The sequence below is a fragment of the Musa acuminata genome, chromosome BXJ1-8 (assembly GCF_036884655.1).
Source record: "Musa acuminata AAA Group cultivar baxijiao chromosome BXJ1-8, Cavendish_Baxijiao_AAA, whole genome shotgun sequence".
Lineage (NCBI taxonomy): Eukaryota > Viridiplantae > Streptophyta > Magnoliopsida > Zingiberales > Musaceae > Musa > Musa acuminata.
The window spans coordinates 14215148-14237234 of NC_088334.1; the positions used below are offsets into that span (position 1 = coordinate 14215148).

The window sequence follows — 22087 nt, forward strand, 5'->3', positions numbered from 1 at the left end:
GATTGGATTCCCCTGTATCGTCTGGGGACTACGGCGTAGTGGCCTAGTACTTCCGTAGTCGATGAGTCGAGTGAATTATTACAGAGATAATAATTCACTTAGTTAGAAGGAGTTCTGACAGGTATGACTCACGGTCAGCTCGATATTGGGCCTAGAGGGTCACACACATATGGTAGGCATTGCGATGAGTAGAGGTTCGGATATGAGATATCCGACGGAGCCCTTGTCTTATTGGATGCAGATCCAATACCCACTAGGGAAAGGACCCATTAGGGTTTTGACACGGGATCTCTATAAATAGGAGGGATTCACAGCCTCATAGGCTAGAGTCTTTGCTTGCCCTTCCTATTCTCCTCTCCCTCTCCACCTCAGAGTAGGCCTGGAGTTTTGAGGAGCGTCGTCGCAACCCTGCTGTGTGGATCACCGCTAGAGAGGAGGACGCTTGACCTCCTTCACCCTCTCCTGAGGATCTGCAAGGAAACAGGGATATACGATCTCCCTAGGTAACACAATCTCTATACGCAGTTTTGTGTTTTGCGGATTTTGCGCACCAATCTTCGCACGACGACGAACATCTTTTTGGGAATCGGGGATTTTTGTTTTCTTGTTCTTCCGCTGCGCATATGATGTCGCCCCTATGATTTCCCAACAGTTGGGTCATTGTTTGTGCCTTTCACTTGGCCCAACACAGTCCATTCATGGGCTCAACGGGCTCCTAATTGGGTTGGCCCAATTTCAATCCCAATTATATGCTAACTACGAAATTTAAGGTATACACTAAGCAAATCCGGTCTGATTAGTTTAGGTTTCTTCTGGTGAGCTTCTGGTGATCTTCCGACGAACTTCCGATGATCTCTCGGCAATGTTCCAACGGACTCCCGACAAGCTCTTGGACTTCATGACGATCTTCTTGACAAGATCCGATGAGTTTCTTTGGCAAGCTCCTGGACTTCTTGATCAGTTCTGGTAGAACTTCCGATGAACGTCTGGACTTCTGACGAACTCTCGAACTCCTATTTTGATCTAGAAAATTATTACAAAGCTTAAATCATGTTGTTTGGCATATCATTGGTTCATCGACACTTCGTCCGATTCTTCGACGCATCGTCCTCTTTTGCGGCCTATTGTCCAATTAGCCAATTGACCTTCGCAACTCTAATTTCCTTAGTGCAATTTATGCTTTTCTTGGCCTGATGCCCAAACTCATGGCTCGAAGCCTTCTACCGATATGTCGATCGATCCTCCGGCTCGATGTCCAATCTTCTGACATGTTCCACTTCGGCCCAACATAATTCTTCTTGTTATTATTTGTCTCTCCCTAATTGAAGCTTCCTGCATCACTCAAAATGCAGATCAAATCATAAACACTCTCAATTAGTTTCATCATCAATTCAACACTTGACACATGGGAGACTGTGTACTAGTGACATTACTACCAATCTGGGTGGTACCACTGCTTAACATTGGCGGTACCATCGCCAGGTTTTCTAGAAAATATATACTTCATATATTTTAGCTCATAGGCGGTTCTACCGCTTGGTCTGGTGGTGCCACCGCTTGACCTAACTATGGGTCATTGAATGGGCCTCTTAATGCGCCCAACTCATCCCCAAATCATGCCCAATGATCTCCTAATTGAGTCAGTATAATTACACCCAAAACTAACTCAAATTAGACATAAACTATGATGATCAAGGCGCACGATTATAAGCATGATTCCTATGTTATCCGGCATGTCATTGGTTCCTCCGACTCTTCATCCGATCCTTTGGCACTTCGGCCGATCCTTCTGACGTATTACCCGATCCATCGGTATGTTGACCTCCCACAACATTCGATCTTCTTGGTGTAATGTCTGATCCTTCTGACCCGATGCCCAAACTCATGATATAAAGTCTATCTTCCGGCACATCAACTAATTCTCCGGCTTGATATCTATGACATGATTTCTCTGGCCCAACATATGATTCTTTTGCTTCAACCGATTTATTTTTCTATGGTCGAAATTAGTCCTACATCATTCAAACATTAATTAGATTATAACTTTATCAATTAATTTTATCATCACAGATTAGTCCCGGATAAAATTAGAAGTAGCTTAGCTGCGTGCATGCGGTTAGTTACATGAGAAATAATGCAATCGACTGATCACAAACGACGGGGCACGCATTCACGCAGGTCAACTTGTGCTGTCTAATTTTCACCCCGGTTTATAGTGTGCTTCATTTGTTTAGAGAAAAAAGTTGCAGTGAGTTAGAAAGAAAGAGAGGAAATTGGGGACTCGGGGATTGTCGTGTGTTGCCCTCGTGTTCCGGTTATTTGCGGTGGTGAGTCCAAGGAAACGTTGCAGTCGCGGACTTGTGCCGTCAAATATCAGGGGACAGAGCAGGACCGGCTCGTTTACGCCTTTGTTAAGCCAAATACAAATGAATTATTAGCTAGGCTGATCGTGCCAAAAACACAAGGAACTCTGTCGAGACATTTTCTCCGCAAACAGGTGCTCCCATCTTAGGAACGAAGCTCAACCTTCGTCGATCATCTTCACCCCCACTCCGTTCCTCGCCCTCCACAGAGATTGCATCTCCAACTTTGCATAATCGCCAAAAGAACCAAAATAATAATAATAATAAAATAAAATAAATCCTTTCCAAGCTCGGCGAAAATTAAATCCAGCAAAACTGTGTTGACGTACGTTTGACATACAGACTTGTCTGGGCAAATTGGAGAGAGACATTCACACGAATTACGGAATCATCAGAGGCCAAGTGATTCAGGCATGATATTATGAGAGATCATCTTTGACACAATCGATGTTGGTCCATCACGGCCATATTTCCATCAGATAAACCTTCTTAACTCAATGAAAATACCGGAAGATTAAAAGAACAAAAAAAAAAAAAAAACAAGACCTAGTACAGAAGGAGCTTTACAAATGAATAGACAATGCAAAAAAAAACAAAGTGCCACATTAAAGAGGAAGGCCAGTTGGGCCGGCCATCTATCTGTTCCTTTCCGCTGTTCACTTCAGATCTTACAATAAGAAGCAAGCCTGCACATCTCACTCCGTCAATGCGTTACAGAAACGATCACTTCCATACATAGCACCAACATCTATCATATTCATTTGGTCGATTAGAGACCACTTTATATGCCCAGGGGGTGTTCCTGTGATTCCAGCAAGAAGATAAACATTAGACGAGAAGTCAAAATTTGAGATTGGAAATTGGCGTGGTGGGCTTCTTCAAGTCATCCTCCCGTAAGATATCTCCTATCCTCGATAAGATACTGAATGCCGAACCTACAAGAACCCTTGAATAGGCTTCAATAATGGAATCCCCAACATCCTGCGATCAGTATACAAGGATTGAAAACAAAGGAAAAGAATCATTTCACATGGATGATGCACATCATATGACCTTACACACAATTAATAAACTTTTAGTTTGATCCAACTAATTATCCCAACACAAGGTTATGATCAAAATGAAAAATGTCAAAAGATGTTCCACGTCGTTGTCTTATGCCATGTTCAACGCAAGCAATGCATTAAATTAACAAAAAGTAGGAAGCAGATCTGTCATTAAAATTGATTGCAGAAGAAGGAGATCACCTTGTTGTATTGGACCTTGGTGACATCAATAAAGGATTGAGGCAGGTTTGGGAATCTGATCTTCAAAAGGCGCACAAGTGCTTCAGCCCTCTCTGAACAGACTGCCATCTTCTCAACTTGTGAACCATTTTCTTTGACCAAGGACCAAAGGTATCTTATTGGTGATTTTTTCATTATCTGGTCTGAAATCTTCTGTTTCCAGGCAAAGATTGCACCTTCCAACCGATTTACCATATCAAGGACACTGTGTTCAGCTTCCATATTTAGAGAAAGCAAGACTTCCTCGACAGGAATTGATTCTGCAGCTATAGCATGGTGGGTATCTACACCCAAGCTAGCCTTTCCTGACTGTTTGAGAAAAGTATTCAGAAGCAGAATGATGCCTTGTCTATGTTAATTTACAGTCAAAATGAAAATGCAACGTAGACTTTAATGTCAAACAACCCATCATCAAACACTAATATGGATGCTTGCCTTTGGAAGGGTGTCCTTGATGACAGAGGGAATAGGCATTTGAACCATGACCTGTTCATTTATGGATTTGGCAGCCTTGAGGATTTGATGGACAAATTTACCCTGGAAAGCAAGCTTTCTTCTTTGGGAAGGGGAGAGTCCAGACTCTGGAACCCTAGGAGTGGGAAGCCTCCATTTCTTCCCCTGTTTCGTACCATTATACAGGTTACATCCATCAGCTCTGCCACCTAATTCTGTGTACCAAAATTCCGTGCCCACCATTGAATCTAACACTTCCTGCAAACAAGTAATGCATCATTGGTAAGGTAGATTTATATTTTGCAACGACAGATATGTAGCCAGCCATCTTTTTTAGGGTTACTCTGTTAAATGCTAAACAATTAGCATACTATGAGCATCAAATCTAGTTTCCGAAGGGCCGGAAGAGTCGTATGAACATCTGAACGAGCTTTTGGGGTCATTATCTGCAAAAAAAAAAATAGAGAGAGAATAAAGATCTGTTGATTTCAGTGTAAAAGGTCTACATGATGCAGTTTACAAGCAACACTGCACCTCTAGCATTCGACCATTAGCACCATTTTGCTTTGCAGGAACCAGCTCAACCATGTAGTTGATAGGGGAAAGCAACCAGTCCATTTCTCTTAGCCATCTGCTCTTTATTCCCTCAGATAAGGGTTCCAATTTCCAAAATTCCCCAAATATAGATGCTAAAAAGGAAAAAATTGAGAAAAAGTCAGAACCGTTAGACAGGATCAAAGAAGAAATTGGCACATCTATGTATGTAATCATTGCATAAAAATATTCCGTTTTTCTTCCTGATAGGGCCTAAAACTACTTAGCCAACGCTGCATCATGACCATCTTTCTTGAATCACACAGATTCAACCTTGAGATTCACTCAAGGGAGACATTTTAACATAACCTTTCTCTTTTGATGATATCATAAAGAAACTTCAGTAGCCGATGTGGCATCAGCTAGTGATTTGTCCAATGGCATTCAGCTTCTGAAGTGGAGAAATTGCTATATGTAAATTTCAACAAGTCTCATGGACGACTATTATCTCAAAACAAAATGTGAACTTTGCTTTACTGCAAAAATTGAACATTTAACAGATTAATGGCCTTATTCATAACATCTTCAAGCTATTCATATCTGCATTGTAAAGCTAGGCTTTCCAACCTTCAGATTCCAAAGATTTGGCATTTAAAAGAGAAAAAAAAAACTAATATGCTGCACATCTGATGGGTGACACTTTAACCACTATTGGCTACTAGCAGAAAACAACCTCACAACAATCATAATCCATAAGTATACAAACCGAGTTGGATAAAGTCCAAGAAGTGGTCAGAAGATTCCAAGGTACGTCTCACTTATAAGTGAAGAAAACATCATTACCTGCAAGACCGGTAATGGCATGAGATAATGCGAGAGCAGTACTGATCCCTTTTATGCCTCCTGAGACATCTTCACCAAGCAGCAACTTTGCAAACTTGTCCTTCATAGCCTCCACATCTAAAACGTCTATCGAGTATGTGATAGGTCCCTTCCCATTGATGCAAAAATGATGAAGGCCATTAAGAGTATCCCACTCATCAAGCAAGTGCTCGTCCTGGGTGCTCGAGGACAAGCATCGTGAGAAGGAAGAGCCAAGGGCATCTTTACTTGAGGAGCAGCTTGAAGCATCCTCATCGGGGGAGTCAGTGGCAGCACATCCATCAGCTCCACTCATGTCACCTCCAGCACACTCATTGTCAGAGGAGCAGCTGTTGAGGATGCAGCTCTCAAGGCCATTATATGTCGTCACCCCTGCACAAGTGCAATTTCTTCATGGTTTTAATTTCTTGGAGAGCATGGTTAATAGATCCATCGTGCTGTAGATCCAAAAAAGTGATTGGAGCTAGGCTTCATCTACAACTACAACAACAACAAGCCATTAAGTTCCAACAAGTTGGATTAGTTTCATGAATCTTTTACCCACGATTGAGCTTAGGTAAGGTAATATCTGTAATTCCAACCAAGAGTGTTCAAATCTTTTTTTTTTTTTTCAGTAATATCTTCTTAGGTTTTCCTTATCTCTTCCCACACAATCAATACTAATCGACTTACTTCCGTCTACCAGGGCATCTAAAGGTTTTTATCTAGTATCAAAATTTTAAGGGACCAACAGCATTGACTGCCACTATAATAACTAGCCCATCATGATGTTGACACCAGCAAAGTCATTGCTACCGGAACAAGTTTAAATGCCTATAGGCTACTGGCTAATTATCCTCACTATAAAATTATTTCTCAAAATTATTTGATGAACTATAAATGATTTAATTTTAGAGTAAAAAAACGTGCAAAGTTTAAAACTATACAAGAAAATTAGAATCAATAAGTTAAAGTTAGATATTAAGAACATGTAATTTGGAAGAGTTTAGAAGACTTTTGATGTCTAGTTATATAACAAACTATAAAAATCTAGTGTCGTTGTATATCAGTACAAGAGAGATATCCAAAATTGCACTAATTATATCGAATTAAGTAGATGAGCAACTGGAAATTTGGGAAAGTGATAGAACAAAGAATAAGATGGAAGACAAGTTTTTTGAAAGTCAATTTGGTTTTATGCTGGAAATATCAGTCATAAAAATTATTTATTCAACAAAATAATTACAAAAAAGGTTTAAATATGATTCTTGTTGAATTACAGAAAGCCAATAGTAGATTTCTTAGATACCCTTATAGTGAACCTTAACTAAAGAATATAGTATTTAGTAATTATATTGATTAGTAAAAGATATATATACATATGTATATGCTAGAGTAATTTTTATAGTTAGGAATACAAGAAGTGTTTATGGCAAGTTTCTGTAATCATAGGATTACACCTACGTTCAAGTTCAGTTTCTTATACTACAATATTGCTAATAGATACTTGCCTGTTATACAAATAGACCTCCAAGGTGCATGTTGTTTGATGATTGTTTTGATTGTTGAGAGTAGTCAGAATTGATGTTAATGTGTTATGAAGCAAAGCATCATCTTTTAAAATTTCAAGTAGGAGTAGCAATGTTAGAGAAGAATAGAGGGTGTAGTTAAGACAAGTGTACAAAGTTCCAGCAAATAAAGTTTTGAGGAATGTTGATTTTTTATTTGAAAAAGGGAATATATTGACAAATACATTATTCACAAAGTAAAGGCAGGTTCATTAAAGTAGAGAGGATTTGTTGTTATGATGTCTTTCTTGTGTTAGAGGAAAAAAATTATAAGACAATTATAAGGTCAATAATGTCTTATTGATCAAAATGCTAAGCAGTTGTGAAAAAGCAAGTAAAAAAAATTGGTACAATTAAGATGAGAACATGAGGTACATCTATGCGCTTACTAAAAAGGTAAAACAGGAAATGCTTTTAATGAATAATTAAGTGGCCTCAATAGAGAACAAAATGAAAACACAAATAAAAGAGCCTCATATATACCATAACTATAGAAGGTGTTCAATTATATTTTCTTTTAATAGATTCACTTACAATTAGATCAAAAAAGAATTCGCTAGAAATAAAAAGATCAATTCTAACGGGTCTTAGTTTAACTAGGAATGCTAGACCTACATGGGTCTAAATGATTGGAGAAGATCCAATGTCGTCAAACCCAGATAATTGAGACATTATGCATCATGGCTTGTTATTGTTTTTGTATTACTAAAATCTTGTAATGTTATGCAATGATATGAAAAAAATATTTGAAAATTTTATCATGTCATTTTTTGCTTTTCTTTATCATTTGCAAAGATGAACTATTTAATCTCTTAATGATATCATATCCTAATTATATGGTGGCAAAACATGTAACTAAGACAAATACTCTGGACTCTACATGCAACAGAGTATAACCATCTTTTGTTAACCTTAGGAGAAGACATGCAGTTGGAATACTAGATGACCTCCTAAGAAGTCCAGTATAACTTGTGAGGATGCCGTATGATTGGTAGATGAGGATATAAGACATATCTAAATATGAATTAAGTGTGTTTTTTAGGATACAAGCTTTTGGGGTGGCAGGGTGTTTGCATGATGGAAACCTCTTGGCATGTAGGATCTGCTGATGTGAATAGCGTTATCATACAAAACACAAGAGCTTTGGTCCAAACACCTTACACACGGACGGGTCATATTTAATCCCAAACCACTCACCCCCAAAGTCAAAATAGAAAAATCAAATGAAAGGCAACCGAAAGGCATATTTGTACACATCATATGTCAACCTAACGGACTCAGATACACGTTTTTCGGTGTTTGGTAGGAAACTCTTTTTCTATTTTACTGAAGGTAGGGATCAAGACACAAAATCTATTAAGCAAATCATCAGGTGCATCAATAGATGCATCACATGGCTATAAATTGCAGGTTTTTAATGAACGAAACTTGCAACCTACTACTACTACCACATCACAGTTTGCGGACAAAATTAACAGCCATTAATTATTATTGGCACACGATGATGGGTTGCAAGTGGATCGAAGCCTGGGCGAGCTGGAGATGAATCAATCATGCAGAGGTTCGGAATAATAGCTGGGGCATTTGGGGACCGACAAGCCTGATCACGTGACCATTGGTGTGTACCAAAGACTTGTCGACTAGATGTCTCACTGTCGTACAGTGTGAGTGCAACTACGAAGCACGTAACCTCAATGAATTAGCAATAGGAGGGAGGCCTGCAAAGTCTTTCTGATATGGAATTGATACGGGTAGCGGACATGCTCCTTTCATCACGACATCATCCACGTGAACGACTGTCCCGCAAGAAGCGGAGGAATCTCTCCCCCCACCGCCAAAAGCTTTGGTTGCGACACCAGCTTAAATTCACACCTGAACCGAGCATGGGGGCGAGGAGGTTAGAAATGCGGATCATGATCTACCAGATAAGGTATGTCAGTTTTGTTAGAAAATAAATAGATAAACAAGTTGTAGAAGTAGTTGATTGTTATTAATAAATCCTCCTTCCTTTTATACAGGTTAGAAGGGAGAATTTTCCTCAACAGATTAGAGGATTTCCCTCAACAGAGTAGAGAGATTTCTTCAAATAGTTAGGAAATCTCATCTACTTATCATGCCCCCGCAAGATAGTGCTCCGATCAAGGAGGCCAATCTTGGACTGATGTAATGCAAAAAGTTTACGAGCTAGAGGCTTCATAAATGAGTCGGCCAATTGATCAGCCGTATGAACATGAGAAACACGAAGTTGACGGCGGATAACTTGATCGTGTACAAAGTGGAAATCGATAGCAATATGTTTCATGCGGGAGTGGAATACCGGATTAGCGCACAGATAGGTAGCTCCAATGTTATCACAATATATTGTAGGGGTGGAATCGATGTTGAGTTCCTGGAGTAGATTCGTGATCCAATTGAGTTCTGCAGTGGTAGCGGCAATGGCACGGTATTCAGCTTCAGTTGTAGACCGAGCGACTGTCTTTTGCTTCTTAGAACTCCAGCTGATTGGATGAGCACCAAGGAAGATAATATACCCTGATGTGGATGTTCTATCATCAAGGTTACCTGCCCAATCAGCATCGGCAAAGGCACGAAGACAAAGTGGAGAGTGTTTACGAAAAAAGAGTCCATGATTTAAGGTCCCTTTAAGATATCGTAGAAGTCTCTTGACCGCAGACCAGTGTACAGTAGATGGTTGATGCATAAACTGTGATAATTTGTTGACAGCAAATGAGATGTCTGGACGCGTGAGAGCTAAGTATTGTAAAGAGCCAACAACTTGGCGGTATTGAGTGGGTTCTGTAGCAGGACTTCCATCCGATAATTTGAGAGAACCACTAGTAGAGATGGGGGTTGTAACTGCATTTGCATCCTGCATGTTTGTCTTTAATAACAAATCTTGAATGTACTTGCGTTGTGATAAAAGGAGACCGGAAGATGTGAAGGTAGCTTCGATGCCCAGAAAGCAGCTCAAGGGTCCGAGATCCTTAAGCGAGAATCGAGCTGCCAATTGTTTGATGAACGCTTGGATGCTGATGGGATTGTTGCCTGTGACAATAATATCATCCACATATACCAGAATATACATTGTGTTTCCATGATAATGTCGCAGAAACAACGAAGTGTCAGATTTGGAGTTAAGAAAGCCGACAGAAATAAAAAATGAGCTAAGTTCAGTGTACCAAGCTCTCGGAGCCTAACGAAGTCCATAAATGGCTTTCCGAAGTTTACAAACATGCTGTGGATACTGAGGATGAGTAAACGTCTCAGTGAAATCAACCCCAGGTCGTTGATGAAACCCTTTGGCGACCAAGCGTGCCTTATATCGGGCAACAGAGCCATCTGGGTTCCGCTTAATTCTAAAGACCCACTTACACCCGATGATGTTTTGTGAAGGATAGAAAGGAATGAGATCCCACGTTGAATTATGGAGGAGGGCATTATATTCCTCACTCATGACAGTACGCCAATGTGGAGATTTTTGGGCTTGAGTAAAGGTGGTGGGTTCAACGTTGGGGGATGAGGAATTCATGATAGCTTGAAGGTTAAGTACCTGACGAGGTTTAAAAATACCATGCTTAGAGCGAGTGGTCATAGGATGATTAGAGACGACAGGATTGGGAGGTGATGTTGGGTGAGGATCTGTGGCATAAGTCGGGTCAAGTGGAGACACGTCAGGGGCACTTGGGCAAGAAGGAGATAAAGAGGATGGTTGTGTCTCGGAACATATTGCCCCATCAATTGGGGAAGAGTGGAGTGGAGTAGGAACGGGCAAGTGTTGAACTGGAGTGATATAGTGCGGATCAGGAGGGGAGGAAGTAGACGAAGTCATGGGAGGCTCGTCCGATTGGACCGAAGGTATACCCCAGTGAGATAGTGAAGTGGTCTGTATGGTAGGATATGGAAGGGTTTGGAAAGGAAAGTTAGACTCAACAAAGACAACGTGACGTGATATGAAGATTTTGTGAGTGTGGAGATTACAGCAGCGGAAAGCATTATGTTCAAGTGAGTAACCAATAAAGACACAAGGAGTAGATCGAGATGTTAACTTATGAGAGGCATAGGGACGTAACCAAGGATAACATAAACAACCGAACACTCGGAGTTTACGAAGGTTAGGGGGTTTGTGAAATAATGTGTCAAAGGGGGACCGGTATTGTAGAACTGGTGTAGGCATTCGATTAATTAGGTAGACAGTAGTTTGAAAGGCTGCTGTCCAAAAAGTTGAAGGCATGGAAGCCTGATGTAGAAGTGTGAGTCCAGTTTCTACTATATGCCGATGTTTGCGTTCAGCAGAACCAATTAGTTGAGGAGTATGTGGGGGAGACTTGAGGTGTTGAATGCCACAAGCTGAGAGATGGGATGCCAGGGCTTGATATTCACCACCACCATCAGAGTAGACTGTCTTAATGGTAGACTGAAAATAGTTTTCGACCAACTTCTGGAAAGTGGAAAAAATGCGAGAAACGTCAGATTTATGAGAAAGAGGATATATCCATGTGTACTTAGAGAAGTGATCTACAAAAATAACATAAAATCGAAACTTATCAAAAGATAAGATTGGAGCAGGACCCCAAACATCAGTATATATAATTTCAAAAGGTTTAGAAGAGGAAATGAAAGATGAGCCAAAAGGCTGCCGATGACTCTTATTACTAAGACAAGCATCACAATGCATCATAAAATTAGTGGACTTAAAAAGAGGAAGAGAGTGACAAGATAATAATTTCTGCTGAATAAAGGATGAGGGATGACCAAGCCGACGATGCCACACATCAATTGGAGCTGCAACAGAAGAATGAACAGTGGGCTGGGTTATTCGAGAGGTTGACGGCCATTCGTAAATGTTGTCTTTATTCGGGCCTTGGACCAATGATGCCCCCGTGCTCAAGTCCTTAACAAGAAAAGAATCAGGAAAGAATTCAATGGAAGTATTGTTATGTTTGCAAAATTGAGAAACAGAAATGAGGTTGCGTTTAATATGAGGAGCACATAAAACATCATCGAGCGTAAATGTATTAGAGTCAGAATTAAGCGTTGTGGAACCAGTATGAGTTATAGGAAGTCCTTTACCATCACCGATGATGATATCTTCATCGCCGCCATAGGGATTGTGAAGAGACAAATTCTGAAGATCAGCGGTGATGTGATGAGAGGCACCAGAGTCGACAATCCAGTTGGACTGGCTAGGTGTCGGAGAAGTTAGGAGATTTGCTTGAGGCCAGTGTGACAGAGCAGGGAGGCGGGGACGAGACCGGCAAACTTTAGCGGAGTGGTCGACTTTGTCACACAGTTGGCAAACGACCCGTCTTTGATGGCTCGGTAGGGTAGGCCGCCAAGACGGATGATGGCTGGAGTTGCCACTTTGCGAGAAGTGATGACTAGGAGGATAGGAGGGGTGTTGCATGGAACTCACAGAATCAAGAGGCGCATTAGCCAAACCTTGGGTGATGTTCGGCGAGTACCGAGTGCTCTTCCGTTTAGACTTATGACTGACTTGAGCAGTGACAGTTGATCCAGGTAGTTTGTCCGCACGCTTCAAGTACATCTCGTAGTCAGTCAGCTTATCATAGAGATCTTCAAAAGAGACTGGCGAGTCGCGTGCCCGAATTGCAGCAGTCAATTCCTTGTAGTCGGTGTCGAGACCATTGAGGGTATGAATGACAACCTCTTCGTCACATAGGGAATGACCTATTAAGGCCAAGTCATCAATGATAACCTTGATGTGTTGTAGATAATCAGAGATACTACTTCCCTCTTGTTTTGTCACCATAAGCTTGGATAGAAGACTGAGCTTGCGAGTACGCGAATGATTTGCCAGGGTGGTTTGCAGTGTAGACCATGCATCAGCAGCTGCCACACATGAAGATATCAAGGGAGCAACAGATCCAGCAACTGAAGCTTGAATGGCGAGGATGAGACGATCTTGACGTAGCCACAGTTTGTGAGCTGGATTGGGTACTGGACTGGGATTGCCGGGGATGTTGAGCATGGCCGGAGGACATCTGAAAGAGCCATCAATGTAACCTAGCAAGTCGTATCCAAATAAAAGATTAGAAAATTGAGCTCGCCAGGACGCATAGTTGCCACCCTTTGATAACTTAAAGGGTATCAGCGTGGCAACATTGATGGAGATAAACCCTGTAGAAGAACAAGAAGTGGGAGTCCCTACAGGAACTGAAACATCAGAAGAAGTGAACGAAGACTTTTTTTTTTTTTCTTCGTACGTTTTTTTTTTTTTTTTTTTTTTTAGAAGAAGTGGAGAATGAGGGAGGGGGCTGCTGCTATAGATTGCTGCAGCAGATTGGGCAATCTACAACAGTGCCCAAAGTTGTCGGCAGCTGCTGTGGATTGCTGCTTGCTGCAGCAGATTGTAGAGGCTGTAGTTTGCCGAAAGATGGCCGCGAAAACTGCAACGATTCTCAAGACTGTGGTTCGCTGCTGTTGATTGCTGCTTGCTGCAGCGGATTGTAGAGGCTGCAGTTCGCCGGAAGATGGCTGCGAAAACTGCAGCGGTACTCAAGACTGCGGTTCGCCGGGAAATGGCCGCGAAAATCTGCAGTGTTACTCAAGGAAACTGCAGTGAGAGAAATCTACAGCAATTAGATGTAGACTATGGTTCGCTGCTGTGGATTGCTGCTTGCTGCAGCGAATTGGAGAGGCTGCAGTTCGCTGGAAGATAGCTGCGAAAACTGCAACGGTACTCAAGACTGCGGTTCGCCGGGAAATGGCCGCGAAAATCTGCAGTGTTACTCAAGGAAACTGTAGTGAGAGAAATCTGCAGCAATTAGATGTATAGAGAAAAGCGACAGCGAAAGCTGCTGTGGTAGAGGAAGGAAGATGCAGCAGTTGCGGTTGCTGCTGGCTGGGAAGCGGCCGCGACAGCGAAGGAGGAAGACGCAGCAGCCGTCGTTAAGCAAGGAAGACTGAGCGAGGAAGACACCATCGTTCGCCGTTCGTAGCTATTGAGGAGGAGGACACCGCCGTTAAGGAGGCGCCGTTGTGTAGAGGGAAGCGGCAGCGAAGGCTGCTGCGGTAGAGGAAGATGCAGCAGTTGTGACTGCTGCTGGCCGGGAAGCGAGGAAGACACCGCTGTTCACCGCAGTGAGAGAATGTTTTCCTCCTTGCATGACGACGACGGAGAGTGTCTGCTGTAGGCAGCAAATAGGAGAGGGAGCAAGGCCGACGAAGAAAAGCAAGACCGACGATGTAGAAAGAGAAGAAGTGGATGAGCAGAGCCAAGACGATGCTCGTTATTGGCTCTGAATCCCTGTCTTGTGCTTCTTCAGTGACTTCGCTTGAGGCAGCATGTTACTGTGGCCGCTTGGCTAACACACGGCGATACTGTTGTCGCCAAGGAGGAACTGCTCTGATACCATGTTAGAAAATAAATAGATAAACAAGTTGTAGAAGTAGTTGATTGTTATTAACATATCCTCCTTCCTTTGTATTTAGAAGGGAGATTTTTCCTCAACAGATTAGAGGATTTCCTCAAACAGTTAGGAAATCTCATCTACTTATCAAGTTTGCTTTCAACTCACAAGTTTCAAACCAATCGGGGCTCGAGATACATAGGGCTTGGTGCTTGTGCCCAGATTGCAGGTATCAATTACCTATGTAGATATATGGAAGTCATTCGAGATATCCAACTCTCCAATAACGAGAGGGGATCCGATGGGCGATCCCTTCTTTATGCCATTCATGCTTTGGTTCTTCTTGTTAATAATAATCGTGGGGGGCTCCGGTGCTAGGGGCACCGGACACTTACTTCACGAGAAGAGCTACGCGCCGGGCACGCATCAGAGTAGTAAAGAAGACGTGTGTGCCTGCACAATTACCAGACCAGTACTGCTATATTCCCTTCACCCGATCCTACACTCCCCCATGGGTTCACTGTTTTGCTGCAGTCCTAGTCACTTGAAAACGAAGAGAGAGATCGCCATCCTCCGTCCTCTTGCTTGAAACTCCAAATGAAAAGACAGAACGCTTTTATAATCGGTGCTACGGAGACTCATGAAGGAGAAAGAAAACGATAGGAACTATCTGGCTCAAATTCAGAACGCTACGGAAGCATAATCGGCATCGTGAACCCAGGAAGCTAAGAAGAAAGTAAAGAGCAGAAACATATACTGTCTTGCTCCTCGAAATCAAGGCTGAAGTCTTTTGTGCAGCGAGGACAACAAGCTAATCTCTTCATGACTAACAACCCGCCTGCACCAGAAAAATGGAAGGAAGGAGAGGAATAAATTAAAATGTCACACTGATCTTGTGCTCGATAACAAAAAACAAAAACTCCATTCTAAGAGTGGGAAAAATAGCCTTAAATTTGAGGCGGCTCTCGCAACGGTAGACAAAGGGAAATAGGACCGTATCCTTTATATATATTTTTTAATTTTTTAATCTGTTTGGTTGTTTTGTCGGGCTTTTGGTTTATCGGCCACTATCCTTTTCGAGTGCCTCAAAAAGCTGCCACGACGGATTTGAAAATAATTAAAAGCTGCCACTCGGTTTTAAAGTAAGTAAAAGGTGCATGTGGGAATTAGAAACTAGAAACTGACAGACATTGAGAACTTTTGAAAAGGGTGTTGATGAAGACAACATCGATCGATGATGGGGAAGAGAAATAAATGTTGAAAAGAAGGAAAAAAAGGAAGTGAAAAAGGGAACATTTTCCCTCGCTAAAGAAGAAGGGGATTCGGGGCTCGGATCCTTCTGGACGACTAAATTGGCAGGAAACGGCACAATGCGCGACTTCTCCAACAGTAACACATTGCAGAAACGAGTCAATTTTTTCCTCACTAGAAAAAAAAATCAAGATGTATGGTTCCTCCCGAGAAGCGGGATCGACAGGAGGCCTTCCTTACCTCGAGGTCAATCTTCCTCTTCCTTTCTTTAGAGGAGGAGGAGGAAGCGGAGTCGGGATACACGGCGCCACTGCTGCTCGATGAATGGCCAGATCTGCACCAACATAGCAAAAAAAAAAAAAAACAACAACAACAACAACAGAAGAAAGACAGGATCGAGAGGAGAAAGAAATCGCCAAAGCTTACCTCGGCCGGCAACGCATTCCAGATAAAGAGAGCAGAACTATGCTCAGCAGTACCACCGCTACTCGTCTGCCTTGGCAACAATGGCTATATATATATATATATATATATATATATATATATATATATATATATATATATATATATATTATTTTTTTTTTATTTTTTAATTTTTTAATTTTTGGATACTTCTATGGCATTAGTAAACTAATTATTATTGACAGTTAAGTTTACATGTGCTTTATATGTAGAACGGACATGTAGGCAAGCTAAGCCTACATGTGTTGATTTCCATGTGGAGTAGAAGGTAACCCACCCCATGCGCTCAGACGATTGGAAGGCTCTCTCTCTCTCTCTCTGGAGTTACTCGTTGCTACTTACGCCATGCTAATGTACGGTTCGCTCTCTCTATCTTTCGGAATGATTGGTGATGGTATACAAAGGAGTTATAATGATGGTATATAAAAATGAAATAACTTTTATATATGAACAAATATTAACGGAATTAAATGAAATAATAATCAAATAGAATATCAAGATATACGTGAAAAATTTTTCTAATGTAAAGGGTAAAAATCACGGGGCAAACTAGAGATAATCCACTATGAGAATAATGAATATACAAATCTCAATCTCTTGACCTAAACCCTAACAACAATCACAAAAGAATAACTGGGATACAAGGATTACGTCACTGTCCATAATATCTAAAACCTCCCCAAGTAATCACAGTAAGAGTCTATTGTATATTTGATCTAACTTGAGATGAGAACACTACTAGATGATTGAGAACAGTCTCTCTAGATTATTATTGTCTTCTTCCCTTTCTTTCTCTTGTTTTTCTACTGTTTTCTTCTCCTCTTTGCTGCTGCAAAGATCTCCAAGTTACTGCCCTTTTCTGCCCAAAAAACACAACCATCTTCGCACCAAAACGCAGCCACCACACCCCCCTTATATTGATCTAGGGTTAGGTTAAGAGGGGGTGTGGGCTGTGGGCTGATAAAGCCCACATTGGGCTGAATATAGGTTGTTAGCCCAACAACCTCCCCCTTTAGCTCATAAGGGAGGTTGTCCCATGACTCCTTAATGTGAAGCCATGCCGACCAACTGTCGGCATATCTCCTGTCTTTCTTTTGGTAAAGTCTTTGTCAACATGTCTGCTTCGTTGTCATCTGTGTAAATTTTCTGAAGCTGCAACTGCACTTTTAACTGCTTCCTAGTAACTCTCTGGTTCACCTGCATTAGTAAGCATCACATACTCATCTGTAAAGTATCTTCTGGAAGGTTGACGTTGTCTAGAAGATCTTCTCAACTGAGGTTTTACGAGAAGTTGCTCTCCAACTTTTTCTTGCTCAACATGTCCTATAGGTAGATCAACATCAGACTCTACACTATCTTCCTACACATCTCCCCCATCACCCTGATATAATAGAGGAGTAACTGGGTCACAATCTGCTAATCCTTCTACAGAAGTTTTGGCTGGTGCCTTCTTCTTCAAATCCTCAAAGGTTTGATCCTCAAAGAAGACTACATCTCTGCTTCTAAACACCTTATGCTTTTCTGGATCCCAAAGCTTGTAAACAAAATGATCATGTGAGTAGCTAAGAAAAATACATTCTTTAGTCTTACCATCCAGCTTGGACCTCCCATTGTTTGGAATATGTGCAAATGCACGACAACCAAATACTCTCAAATGCTTATAGGAAACATCTTTCCCTGACCATACATGCTCTGCAACATTACCATCTAGGGCTGTACATGGTGATAAATTGATCACATCAACTGTAGTCCTCAAAGCCTCATCCCAAAACCTTTTGGGTAGCTTGGCCTATGAAAGCATACATATGATCTTTTCCATGATGGTGCAGTTCATCCTCTCTGTAATTGCATTATGCTGAGGTGTACTAGGAACTGTCATCTTATGTTGGATCCCATGTGACCTGCAATAATCATTAAACAATCTTGTACACTCACCACCATTATCTGATCTTATGCATTTTAATTTCCTTTTTGTCTCCCTTTCAACCCTAGCATGAAACTCTTTGAAGACATTAATAACCTGATCTTTGGTCTTCAAAGCATAGGCCCAAACTTTCCTGGAAAAATCATCTATAAAAGTGACAAAATAAAGTACACCACTTATACCAAGAACATCAACAGATCCACCAGGAGTTTTTGTCTTCAAAGGACCACATACATCTATATAAACACGGTCTAAGACATGTATTTTTCTAGACAAAGCAGGACTAGCAAATGAAACTTTATGTTGTTTACCAACCAAACAATCAATACAAGGGTTCAGATGTATACCTCTCTCTTGGAAAGAGCTTGCAGCCCCTTCTCGCTCATGTGTCCCACTCGCCTATGTCACAACTCCATGCTGAAGTCTTTTCTGTAGCATTTAACTACTCACAATAAGCTTTAGCTTGCAACCTGTATAAAGTATGACATTTCTTTCCATTAGCTATAACAAGAGAACCCTTACTGAGCTTCCATTGCCTTTTGTGAAATCTGCTATCATAGTCTTCATCATCTAGCCTTCCAACTAAAATTAAATTCAGTCTCAAGTCAACCACATGCCTCACATCCTTAAGCACCAACTTGTTGCCAAGATTGGTCTTTAAATGGATATCACCCATGCTTATGATGTCTGTTGTGCCATAGTTGCCCATCTTGACAACACTAAAATTTCCAGACTTGTATGTAGCTAAAAACTCCCTCTATGGTGTAGCATAATAAGAAGTACCTGTGTCAATCACCCACTCAAGATCCTGACACACACAAGAAAAAATATCATCAGAAGGAGACAAAATCAAATAATTACCACCCTGCACTATAGTTGTGATATTATCTTTTGACTCTATATACTCCACTTATTTTCCTTTTTTCTTGTTCTTCTTAATTTGCTTACATTGGTTCTTGTAATATCCTTTCTCACCATAGTTATAGCAAACAATATCTTTTCTTGATCTTGACTTGCTTCTACCCATGCGTGAACTACTTCTAGACTTTGACCTTCCTCTATTCTTTGAGATAAGTGCCTGTGAATTATTCTGAGATATTGCTGAACTCTTTCTTCTCAACTCTTCATTCAACAAACTACTTGTTACTTGACTCATGGTGTCAATACCATCTGGTGCAGAATTACTAAGGAAAACCACCAGTGTCTTCCAACTTTCTAGCAATGAACTGAGAAGTAACAATACCTGCAACTCATCATCAAGAGATATTTTCATAGAGGATACTTGCTAGTCAAAAGTGCCCAGCAAGCCAATCACGTGAGTGATGGCACGTGTGACTTGATACAGAATCTTTTTGCTTATCATATTTTTGGCGTATATCACTTTATAACTATTGCATAAATGCATATGTATTGTGATGTCCTTGGATTTGTGCAATGGGAATCGGATCGTGATGAGATCACGATAATGAGATCGATTCACCTTTAAACACATATCCTAAATAATCCCGGTCATAGGTTACTCGAGAGGGACATCGTGATAACCGGATAGACTGGTGTGCTGTATACCCGTCCATATGATGGATGCAGCTGGTCTCATAGCTGCTCGTGTAGGGACACTAGGGATACAGTACATGTGCTCATTGGAGAATGAGTTCACTGATTGATCCGCTTACGGAATGCTGGATGGTTGATGATGCCTTATTGTCAGACAACGATTCCGTAGTCCTAGTGGTGTATCTGGTTCTTAGACTTGAGACACCAAGGATGTCCTGTATGAGTGCTCCACTCTTTGATACCAGACTTATAGGTTTGGCTGTTCCCAGATCTAGTACAGCTGGTCATTGGGAGTGGTAGTCGACCTTACGAGGGCTATTGAGTGTCGATAGAGGATCATCCACTCTCGGTATCATGAGAGGAATATCCCATGTGTTCTTGCTCAGACAAATCCCTGGCCAGGGTCATTCGGGTTGAGAGAGAAAGAGTTCTCCGGGAGAATCCGATTAGAGCGAGACTCAAGTAGAAACCGTATGGGTCTGACAGCACCATGCTCGATATACGGTCTCTGGGATATTAGATGGATGAGGGACTATAGGTACATGGTAACTGAGGACAGACAGGTCCAATGGATTGGATTCCCCTGTATCGTCTGGGGACTACGGCGTAGTGGCCTAGTACTTCCGTAGTCGATGAGTCGAGTGAATTATTACAGAGATAATAATTCACTTAGTTAGAAGGAGTTCTGACAGGTATGACTCACGGCCAGCTCGATATTGGGCCTAGAGGGTCACACACATATGGTAGGCATTGCGATGAGTAGAGGTTCGGATATGAGATATCCGACGGAGCCCTTGTCTTATTGGATGCAGATCCAATACCCACTAGGGAAAGGACCCATTAGGGTTTTGACACGGGATCTCTATAAATAGGAGGGATTCACAGCCTCATAGGCTAGAGTCTTTGCTTGCCCTTCCTATTCTCCTCTCCCTCTCCACCTCAGAGTAGGCCTGGAGTTTTGAGGAGCGTCGTCGCAACCCTGCTGTGTGGATCACCGCTAGAGAGGAGGACGCTTGACCTCCTTCACCCTCTCCTAAGGATCTGCAAGGAAACAGGGATATACGATCTCCCTAGGTAACACAATCTCTATACGCAGTTTTGTGTTTTGCGGATTTTGCGCACCAATCTTCGCACGACGACGAACATCTTTTTGGGAATCGGGGATTTTGTTTTTCTTGTTCTTCCGCTGCGCATATGATGCCCCCCCCTATGATTTCCCAACAGTGGTATCAGAGCCAGGTTGTTCGTGCGAATGATTGGTTTTTGAACTGCGTGTGTTGTGTTTAGGAAGAATATTGACGTCAAAATCGTTGACGCAAAAGCAAGGAAGGGCAGCAACAGTTGCTGCCCTCGATCTGCATGCCTGCAGCCAGCCGCAGCCGCAGCCAGGCAGCACAGCGCCGGCGCATGCGCAAGCGCTGTGCCTGCAGTAGCCGGCCGGCGATCTGCTTGCAGCAGGCTTGCGGCCGGCGGGGCTGGGAGCCCGCGGGTAGAGGCGCCTGCGGCCGCTGAGCCCGCGGGTAGAGGCGCCGCGGGGCAGCAGCGCGGGCTGAGGCACTGCAGGGCAGCGGCGCCTGTGGCCGCTGCTCCCACGGGCAAAAACCCCGCAGGGGCGGCCGCCAGCGAGGCAGCACCGCCTTCGGGCGCTGCCTCGCCGGCAGAACTGCCCGCGGAGGCGGCGACGCCCGCGGGGGCGCCCACCTGCAGCGGCAGCGCCGCCAGCGGGCGTGCCGCCCGCAGGCGAGGGCAGCGCCCCGCCCCTCGCCGCACAGGCCGCCGCCAGCAGGGTGGCGGCGGCAACGGCAGCAGCAAAGGGCAGTAGGAAATTAGGGTTTTCTGGGCAAAAGACAGTTTTACCCCTCGGAATTTGAGAAATTCCAGTTTCTGTCTTTTATCCAAATTACGAAAATACCCCTATAAATTCAAAAATTCCCTACATGTCCCTGATTTCAGAAAATATTAATTAATTAAAAGGTTTAGTTGATTATTATTTTTATTATTATCTAGTAGTCCTACATGATGATAATTATTTATACATGTGATGTATGATGTGTGGACGGATGATCATGGACCGTGTGATGTGTGTACTTGTGATTCTTATTATTGAGGTCTGCGAACCTCCATTATATTTCTCGTTTATTGTCGGGCCTGCGTGCCTATGATTAAGTTGTAATCACATGAGGAGGCGCAGCGGGAGCGTGGATGCGATAGCGGGACCCACGAGACGGACGATCGTGATGCATGGAGATGCATCAAGATGTCGACGGAACCAACGAGGACGAGATGGATGATCACAAGGCATGGAGATGCACCGTTGCACACATAGATCTTGATGTGAGTGATTAGGCCTACTGGCTCGGGCCTAATCATATTAGGTTGTGGTCCATGATCATCTGGTGTGATTGCTTATACATATACTAGATATATATATATATTTGCATGCGATGTAGATATATATTAA

The 22087-nt window shown here is 42.4% G+C and overlaps 1 pseudogene; it reads right to left on the bottom strand.

Moving 5' to 3' along the window:
• Positions 1 to 2944: 2944 nt before the first annotated feature.
• LOC103994615 (rop guanine nucleotide exchange factor 14-like) lies at positions 2945 to 16166 on the bottom strand (annotated as a pseudogene).
• Positions 16167 to 22087: the final 5921 nt, after the last annotated feature.